The sequence below is a fragment of the Engystomops pustulosus genome, chromosome 6 (assembly GCF_040894005.1).
Source record: "Engystomops pustulosus chromosome 6, aEngPut4.maternal, whole genome shotgun sequence".
Classification (NCBI taxonomy): Eukaryota; Metazoa; Chordata; class Amphibia; order Anura; family Leptodactylidae; genus Engystomops; species Engystomops pustulosus.
The window spans coordinates 19,075,031-19,085,186 of NC_092416.1; the positions used below are offsets into that span (position 1 = coordinate 19,075,031).

The following is a 10,156-nucleotide window of genomic DNA, read 5'->3' on the forward strand; positions in this document are numbered from 1 at the left end:
GGTCTGAGTGATTCACCGAGCAGCTTGTACTATACAATGATTTGGAACCACATATCACATCGAGATATGGGGATATTTCCCTGACAGTGGCTCCAGAATCACAATATAATGTAGCATCAAGGACAGTCTGGCTTCTCATTAAATGTCAAAGGGTATTAGCTGACAGGGAAGCAAACATGTTACATAAAATGAAGTTTGGATCATGACATTAACTTGAACATGGTCAGGGAACATGGCCGCTGTATCTAAGATGGCGGACAGTAGCCAAGATGGCGTCCGAAACCAGTGCGACCTCCTTAACAGTATGGCAGCACTCTATGCAGGCACTGTGTATGGCAGCACTCTATGCAGGCGTTGTGTATGGCAGCATTCTATGCAGGCGCTGTGTATGGCAGCACTCTATGCAGGCTTTGTGTATGGCAGCACTCTATGCAGGCTTTGTGTATGGCAGCACTCTATGCAGGAGCTGTGTATGGCAGCACTCTATGCAGGCACTGTGTATGGCAGCACTCTATGCAAGCGCTGTGTATGGCAGCACTCTATGCAGGTGCTGTGTATGGCAGCACTCTATGCAGGCGCTGTGTATGGCAGCACTCTATGTAGGCACTGTGTATGGCAATTGTTAGGGATTTTTATGCAGGGCCCCAACAGCCCTCTTGACTTTTGTAAGGTGAGTCCTAATTAACCCTTGATTGAACATAGAGACCAAGACATACGTCAATCTCTTAGTCAAGATCTTCTCTCCTTTAATAATCAAAATGCATAATATATATCAGACAGAAGAGTCATCAAAGGGGTGTGAATAGTATACTGCAAAGCTATTGGACATCAGCATATTCTGGGAAAAAAGTGAATTAATTGTGCTCAGTTCTCAGAGACCTTGTTTACAGCCATGCTTATCTACACAATGGCTCCTAGAAGCTTCTTCATAACCAAAATAAATAACAAGAACACAGAGGCCCGAAGGACGCTAAGAAATGCCAAGGATATTGTGAAAAGGCAAACAACAGTTTAAATGAGAAAAATAGCTGAATTAAAACATTTAACTCTATAGCTTCTAAAAGGGAAGCATACCCCCCCCCCCAAGGTGGCCTCTTTATCTAAGATGGCGGACAGTAGTCAAGATGGCGTCCGAAACCAGTGCGACCTCCTTAACAATTCCCCCCTTTTGAGCTTTGCTGGTCTGTAATTCCGTCCTGAGCGACCTCCTCAAGCTCCAGGTACCCACAGGTAGGCTAAGCCCGTACCTGCTGGACTTGTTAACTCTTCACCAGATCCCCCAGAGGCCAGTCACTCAGGTGTTACAGGCCCGCACACTCAAATCACATCACTGAGTTCCCATAGTCCATAGGTTTGTAAACAGGCAGCATCATCCTCCGCTCCGGGCACTTCTCCTGTCGTGGACGGCCATCTGGGACATGGTGGACTTGATGAGGGGGACCACACAATGCGCAATAAGTGACAAGAGCAAAATCACAATCCCCAATATTACCCCCACTTACAGGAAACCCTTCCAATCCCCCAACCACAAAGTGAAGGACAAAGTGTCCACCCCAGAGTTTCTCTTGAGTTCCCTGGACAGTCCTTCAATCTTTTCACGAGCATGGGTAATGGATCCATAGGGGGCGATGTCATCTGGGATGTACATGCGACGAGCCACTCCCACCATCTTACAGACTCCTCCCTTCTCAGCAAGGGTCATGTCTAAAGCCATGCGGTTCTGGGAAGCATCTCCGATATAGTTCACAAATCTCTGTTGATTACAATAAAAAAAACAGTTACCCAACCAACATCTTTGCTCATAGCTCTCTGGGGAATAATGGACTCTAGTCCTGTCCATATCTGATTGTGGGCCTTGTACTCATCTGGGACCCCCCTTGGTGCTCCCACTGTATCTATATAAACGTTGTCATCTAGGTGCTTCTTTCTCAGACCTCCAGAATCCTTTGGGGTTCTCTACCTTTTCTTATGTGTCTGATCAACCTTATCCCTGGGGATCACGAGGAAGGAATGCACAAATCTTATCACCGTACACTCACCTTCCCAGCCTCTAGGCCTGACCTGACTCTCCTATCCCCACAAATCCAGTACACATCAGACACTGCTGATACAGGGTTACCTGTGCTGTCAATGTTAAAGAAGGTAATTGTCTTGTTGCACCAACCGTAGGTAAAGTCTCCTACCCTGGGGGCATCCTGGTCAGCCCTATAGTTACAGTGATAGTCATGGTTGGGGTGTTCCTGAGCATACAGTCAGTCAGAAGAGACCAGCTAGCAAGAAGTATAAGTAAGCATGGAAAGCGTGGAAGCGTGCTGACTTCCCTCTAGCTTCACAGACGTGGCACTGGTCAGCAGGACTTGGAAAGGACCATCTTAGCGAGGCTCCAGACTCTCTCTTTGGTGTCTCTTCACCACCCGTAGTCTCCAGGCTTCAGGTTATGCGTCCTGAGGTCTCTGTCTGCATCTGAAAAAGGAATCAGAAACACTTTTGCCGACCTTTTTCAAGGCCTGGCTCAACTGTGTGGCATGTTCCACCTGGTTTCCTGCCATCATCTCTAGGGCCTGTGGGAAGTAGGGGCCTAGTCTGGGTGCACAGCCAAAAAGTACTTCAAAGGGGGACAATCCCATCTTTCTGTTGAGTGTGGTCCTAACTGAATGGTGGGCAGCAGGAAAGCACTCACGCCATGGTTTCCCTTTTACTTCCATGGCCTCCCGGATCTCTAACTTAAGAGTGCTGTTTAGTCTTTCAATCCCACCACTAACTTGGGGATGCTAAGGGGTGTTCTATACCCAGGAGGGACAAGGTTTCAGGTCTTTACCTGTCCAGTGAAGTGGGTTCTGCGACCGGACTCTATGGTCTCTGGAAGTCCAAACCTGCAGAAAAATCTCACACACCACCTTCTTGGCTGCGGCTCTGGCAGTAGCCTTCGTCATGGGAGAAGCTTCTGGCCACCCTGGAAAGAGATCAATGCACACAAGCACGTACTCCTACGTACCACTTTTTGGTAGCTGGATAAAATCCATCTGCAGTCTCTGGAAGGGATACAGCGGCTTGGGTGTCACCTTCTGTGGGGTCTTTACCACCTTACCCGGGTTGTGGCGGGCACAGACTATACAGGCTTTCACTAGTCTAGTGACAGGGGTAATAATGCCCGGGGCAAACCACTTGCGGTTTATGAGCACTAGCATGGCCATTTGGAATATGTGTGTGTGTCCGTGGCCTACTTGACTTACTGTCGGGTGCAGGGCTCCTGGCAGGCACACCCTCTCTCCCAGCATCCAGGTCCCATCGGCATCTGGGCTCCAGCTTTCCTCCACTATTCCTTCACTTCTGATGACACTCGGGCCACCAGGGACTGGAACACCTGTGGATCAAACTTTTAGCTCAGAACTCACCGCTGAGACTTCAGGACAGTCTCTGGGCTCCATCTGTGCAGCTGCCTTCGCCATCCCGTCAGCCACATACTTGCCCTTGGCTTGTGGAGTTACCAAATTGTGTGTGGTTTAACTTTTATTATCCTCACCTCTTGTTGTGGAAGTAGGAGAGCATCCATGAGCTCTTTAACCAGCGTGCCATGCTTAGAGGGGGTCCCTGCAGAGGTGAGGAAATCTCTGGCCTTCCATATGGGTTCATAGTCGTGTTTAGACCCCAGAACTATACCTTGAGTATAGATGTTCGCCCTTTTACCTTCCACCAGCTGTAGCACTTCCCTGAGTGCCATCACTTCACCTCCTGCGCTGACCTGTGTGGAGGGAGTGGTTCTGCTTGTACTACCTCATGTGCGCCACTGACCACTGTATATCCAGTGTAGAACCGTCTGTCTTCTCCTGCAGACCTGGAGCCATCTATGAGAAAAAACTCAACATCTGCATTAATCACCCTTCACTCCCCCCCTCTCTGAATCCTGGAAGACTGGCAACAGAATGAAGGATTCAGAGCTGTGCACCTTATGAGTGTATCCTGAGGCATCAGGAGTGCACACTGGAGTCTGAGCTCTCTGGCCTTTGCTCAGATGTTTGGGCTGTACTTGGGTGAGGACACTGTGCAAGGTATGTGGGGTTTGCACAGTAACTGAGTGATCTAGGGTCTAGGATCAGCTCACTGGCCTTGCTGAGTAGATTGCTGGCTGCAGCTACTGAGACATGAGGAGCTCCCCTCACAACTGAGTCTAACCGGGCCTAAGAGTAGGTCACTGGGGAGGCCACCCTGTTCCTGGGCTAAGACACCTGTGGCCTACATACTCAGTGCAAAATAAAATAAAAGGTCTGGTTCAGTGGCATGTGCCCAGGGCCAGGGCAGACTTGCCAGCTTAGGGCTATGGAATGCATCAATTGCCTCCTGACTAAGGGCAAATGGGGAAGAGGCAATTCAGTCAGAAAGGGGCAGCAGGCCTTATCCTAGGCCTGAAGGAACTGGCCAGTCCTAGAAACATGTGAAGAGGCTTAGGGCCTCAGGGCAGGGGTATATTCTGGACTGCCAGCTTTCTTTCCTCTGTCAGGTATCTGCCTGTGGCTGAGAAGCAGTGGCCTAGGAAGACCACCTTCTCCTGGCAGTACTGGAGCTTATCTCTGGAAACTTTGCAACCCTTCTGGAACAGAAAACACATAAGGTCAATAAATGCATCCTGGCAAACAAAAACAGTAGGTCCTCTGCATGCTGAAAAGGAGAACATCCAGTAAGGGGCTAGTCTGCCAGTCTACTCCCTGTAGGGCCGTGGGGTATTGGCTGGGTGAGTTTTACCCCCCTTGTGGGAATCTACACCAGGTATACTGGAATACTGAACTGGTAAAGGCAAATAGGTACTGGCAATCTTCATGTAGGGGCACAGAGAGGAAAACATTTGCCAAATCAATAACAGTGAATAATATGTCACTCTCAGGGACTGCTGCCAGTTTGGGCTAGGGACCACTGGGCTTCAGTGCACTCATTGGCAGCTTAGAGATCATGGACCATCCTACATGTATCCGGCTGTTCTTTCTGAGTCTATTCTTGACCGGAAATGGGCTAAAATCATCATCGGACTAGCAGAGGAGAGTTCTACAATGAAAGGCGATAACTCTGTGTGGGGGGCTGTTCAGAAGGGGGACTGTTCTCGCTAACATCCTTGTCCGTAACCACCACCCCTTGTCTTGCCCTGTGGGGGCCATCTCCGCCACTCACTACAGTAATATCTCCTCCCCGCAACGCCCACTTGGGTTGGTCGGTTGAGACTTCCGGAGATGTTGTCAGTCTCACTTTGGCGTGGTCTGTGAAACATCCTCTATTCCCTCTGTACGTCAATGTGTCAGAGTCCCTCCACCACATCTCCAGCCCAGTGTTCTGTGCTTCCTATAAAGTTCTGGCCAGACTCCAACGTCTCAATAAAATCCAGGTACACTTAAGATGGTTTTTAATCAAAAAGGAACAAAAGTCAGTCATAGGCTCTGTAATACAGTTGGGGGGCTCATTCTTGCTTAGTCTGTTCATGGGGTACACAGGAGGACATCACATCATACTGTATCCCTGTTCCACAACCAAATAACTTCCTTCAAGTCTTTTCTAGATTGTCAGGGAGAAGTCTAAACGCAGCGATCTACCCCTCCCAAATGTAAATGTTCTCACTAGCCTGTAAACCACGAGATAACAGAACACAGATTCCAAGCAACTCAATATGGAGAAATTCAGTTTTCCGTGAACATCAAGGTCACTATCGATAAGACAGACACAGCACATGTCAGTTCTTCACAAAACAAAACGCAGCTCCAACAGCCCCCACCCTTTTGTTAACCCCTCAAATGCCAGAAAGCAGGTACAGGAGACATTTTAACACTTTTTATAGTAATTTTTCTCTAATTGTCGGGATCAATAAATTTTAATAATACTCAAACAACCTCCCACACTCCAAGACCCCTAGCAGACGCCCCAAGCATGGTCAGCTGTTATCCTACAGAGCCCCACAACAGCTTTTACGGCTGCCAACAGCAATCAACTTTCATCGACTTGAAGGGAATATAACTTAAAATGGCCGCCACTGAAAAATAAACTGTCTTAAGATGGCCGCCACTGAAGAATGGTAGGGCGTGTCATCTTCTCTAACCACCAGATATAGGGGTGGAGTCTGGATTACAGGGGCCATTTTTCACTCCAAGGAAAATATAATAAAATCTCTTTTTCTCAAATTCTTTCCACATCAAAAACTTTGAAATGTCCCTTATCGCCTGTCTCTTTCTTCATTGGGCACTCTGAAGGATTCCTGTCACTCTGTCCTCGTCCGTCCGTCAGTCAGAGGCTCTAAGTGTCTGTTTTCCAAATCTGATCAAGTTTCCTCACTTGTACAATCATCAGATCATCTGACACATCCCAAAACCTTCAAACCTTCAATACTTTTTCACTTCAACACAAAACTACCAGCCCGTATGTCCGATCATGTCAACTTACACTTTTCCATCAGTTCTACTGAACTCAACAAACTTCTGTCTACTTACATCATGCCAATCTTCTGTCTACCTACATCTTTTTGTCTGCAATGCACCTGGCTCAATTCCAATTCACAACTCATCATAAATGCCTACTACTGCAACACAACCAAACTTGTCCCCACAGACACAGCGAATGCCAACACCTCGATTTACTGACCCCAAAGAAACTAGATACCAGACTTCCACAGAGGACTCTACACCAAGTTAACTCTGACCTGTCACTACTCTTTCACCGACTACACCAAGTCCACTCTCTTACCGACTCTTTACTAAGTCACTACTAGTTCTTACAGTCCCACGAGGCTGTTCAGACTCCCAAAAAAAGAAAGCTAAACACACACTTGATCAGAGCGGGTCTCCGCTGCACTTGCACAAATTGAGCTCTATACCTCTATGGGCAACCCTATTGGCACCAGTCAAACAGTGCTATAGACACTATGATAATCACAACAGAATATCTCCCACTCTAGCATTGCAGACATCTAAGGGTTACTACTTCCCGTCTCACTGCTTCAGCTAACATCACAGACTGTCTGACCATCCGTCACTGTCCAGTCTCTGTCCATCACCTTACAAAGTGGTTCTTTGCCAAAAACTCTGAGCTTAGGTTACAGTGAACAACAGTGGCAAATACATAACACAGAGACAGTCTTACCCGGTCCGTCCAACCAGTGAACCAGAAGTGACATATCAAGGTAGACAATAAAAATTAATATCTTACCCTGAGAGCTCTCTGGTCAGTTCTGTTCACCAAGCCGGCGGGGACACTTCACGGAGGCTGTCTCGGTGTTGTTGTTGTTTACTCCTAAACCCACCCAGGAAGAACGCCAAATATTGTTAGGGATTTTTATGCAGGGCCCCAACAGCCCTCTTGACTTTTGTAAGGTGAGTCCTAATTAACCCTTGATTGAACATAGAGACCAAGACATGTCAATCTCTTAGTCAAGATCTTCTCTCCTTTAATAATCAAAATGCATAATATATATCAGACAGAAGAGTCATCAAAGGGGTGTGAATAGTATACTGCAAAGCTATTGGACATCAGCATATTCTGGGAAAAAAGTGAATTAATTGTGCTCAGTTCTCAGAGACCTTGTTTACAGCCATGCTTATCTACACAATGGCTCCTAGAAGCTTCTTCATAACCAAAATAAATAACAAGAATACAGAGGCCCGAAGGACGCTAAGAAATGCCAAGGATATTGTGAAAAGGCAAACAACAGTTTAAATGAGAAAAATAGCTGAATTAAAACATTTAACTCTATAGCTTCTAAAAGGGAAGCATACCCCCCCCCCAAGGTGGCCTCTTTATCTAAGATGGCGGACAGTAGTCAAGATGGCGTCCGAAACCAGTGCGACCTCCTTAACACAGCACTCTATGCAAGCGCTGTGTATGGCAGCACTCTATGCAGGCGCTGTGTATGGCAGCACTCTATGCAGGTTTTGTGTATGGCAGCACTCTATGCAGGAGCTGTGTATGGCAGCACTCTATGCAGGCGCTGTGTATGGCAGCACTCTATGCAGGCACTGTGTATGGCAGCACTCTATGCAAGCGCTGTGTATGGCAGCACTCTATGCAGGCGCTGTGTATGGCAGCACTCTATGCAGGCACTGTGTATGGCAGCACTCTATGCAAGCGCTGTGTATGGCAGCACTCTATGCAGGCGCTGTGTATGGCAGCACTCTATGCAGGTGCTGTGTAAGGCAGCACTCTATGCAGGAGCTGTGTATGGCAGCACTCTATGCAGGGGCTGTGTATGGCAGCACTCTATGCAGGCACTGTGTATGGCAGCACTCTATGCAGGCACTGTGTATGGCAGCACTCTATGCAGACGCTGTGTATGGCAGCACTCTATGCAGACGCTGTGTATGGCAGCACTCTATGCAGGCGCTGTATACGGCAGCACTCTATGCAGGCGCTGTATACGGCAGCACTCTATGCAGGCGCTGTGTATGGCAGCACTCTATGCAGGCGCTGTGTATGGCAGCACTCTATGCAGGCGCTGTGTATGGCAGCACTCTATGCAGGCGCTTTGTGTGTATGCGATGATATACGCTGACATTTTACCACAGATTTAGTTGATGCAATAATTACAACAGTTGAAGATCAGTTGAAGACAATTTTTATTTTATTATTCAGATGTTTTTTCCAGAGCCAGAAAAATATCATCGTGAAGTTGTCCTGATTGTGTCTTCTCTGTGTAGGAGTCATTCTCACTACCACATGATGAGGCCTCCTTACTATCGCCCGCCCACAGCTATAAGAAATGCAGAGAGAATAATCAATACAAATAAAGATAATATTTTTGCTATTATTATTATTTGACAACTATAAATATATGAATATTAATTTGAGCCTAACATATAATATAATTGATTCTCTGAAAAATAAAAATATATATCACCTAGAAGACCTCACACATTTACTGAATATACAAAATAAACTGTAATAATAAGTTACATTAACATCACCAATGATAATTCTATTCTGTGCATCACATATACAATGTCCTTACTATATCCTTACTTCCCATTAGTGTACTGTATGTATCCTGGACCTGTACATTCCTATCAATCAGCTCCTAATGACACATTATACTTTGGTGTCGTTTTCTGCAAAGTCATCACAAGACGACTGCCCTGTATTCATGGGAGGATGGATGGGGCTATGTATCCCGGGATTTTGACAAAAAATCCCTTTTCCTTAAAGACAGGAAGACTGTGTCTTCCAGTATAACAATAATACAATCTGCACCAATTCTCTGGAATGCTCTTCCCCGGACTCTTAATCTAATAACCACCTTCCAAATTTTTAAGCAGATCTATCGCACTCCCCACCTGCATGAAATGTCAGCTCTCTCTTTACTGATCCATCCTGTGTCCTCCTCCCATTGCTTATCTGGCAAATACCAGATATTTACCAAGCTCCAGGCTTCTCCGCTGTCACTTTCACTTTGTAACTTGTATATAAGATGCGGCTGATGACTGGTCCAAGCAGCAGAATGTGTTATGTATTAAATTCTTTTATACTCGTCCCTTATAAATAATTGCTGGACCATTATATCTCTTGTGTCACCCCCTCATCCTCATAGACTGTAAGCTTTAGTGTCGCCCCTCAATCTCATAGACTGTAAGCTCTTGTGTCCCCCCTCATCCTCATAGACTGTAAGCTCTTCTGTCACCCCCTCATCTTCATAGACTGTAAGCTCTTGTGTCACCCCCTCATCCTCATAGACTGTAAGCTCTTGTGTCACCCCCTCATCCTCATAGACTGTAAGCTCTTGTGTCACCCCCTCATCCTCATAGACTGTAAGCTCTTGTGTCCCCCTCATCCTCAAAGATTGTAAGCTCTTGTGTCACTGCCTCATCCTCATAGACCATAGGCTCTTGTGTCACCCCTCCCCCTCATAGTCTGTAAGCTCTTGTGTCACCCCCTCATCCTCATAGACTGTAGGCTCTTGTGTCACCCCCTCATCCTCATAGACTGTAAGCTTTAGTGTCGCCCATCAATCTCATAGACTGTAAGCTCTTGTGTCACCCCCTCATCCTCATAGACTGTAAGCTCTTGTGTCACCCCCTCATCCTCATAGACTGTAAGCTCTTGTGTTACCCCCTCATCCTTATAGACTGTAAGCTCTTGTGTCCCCCCTCATCCTCATAGACTGTAAGCTCTTGTGTCACCCCCTCATCCTCATAGA

General features: G+C 46.8%; 1 long non-coding RNA gene across 1 annotated transcript; it reads right to left on the reverse strand.

Moving 5' to 3' along the window:
- Nucleotides 1-729: 729 nt before the first annotated feature.
- Nucleotides 730-7,928, reverse strand: LOC140134617 (uncharacterized). Its single transcript, XR_011856364.1, has 2 exons — nucleotides 2,819-7,928; nucleotides 730-2,463 (listed from the first exon to the last, which is right to left on the reverse strand). It is a non-coding gene; the product is annotated as an uncharacterized lncRNA (long non-coding RNA).
- Between the last annotated feature and the right edge of the window lie 2,228 nt (nucleotides 7,929-10,156).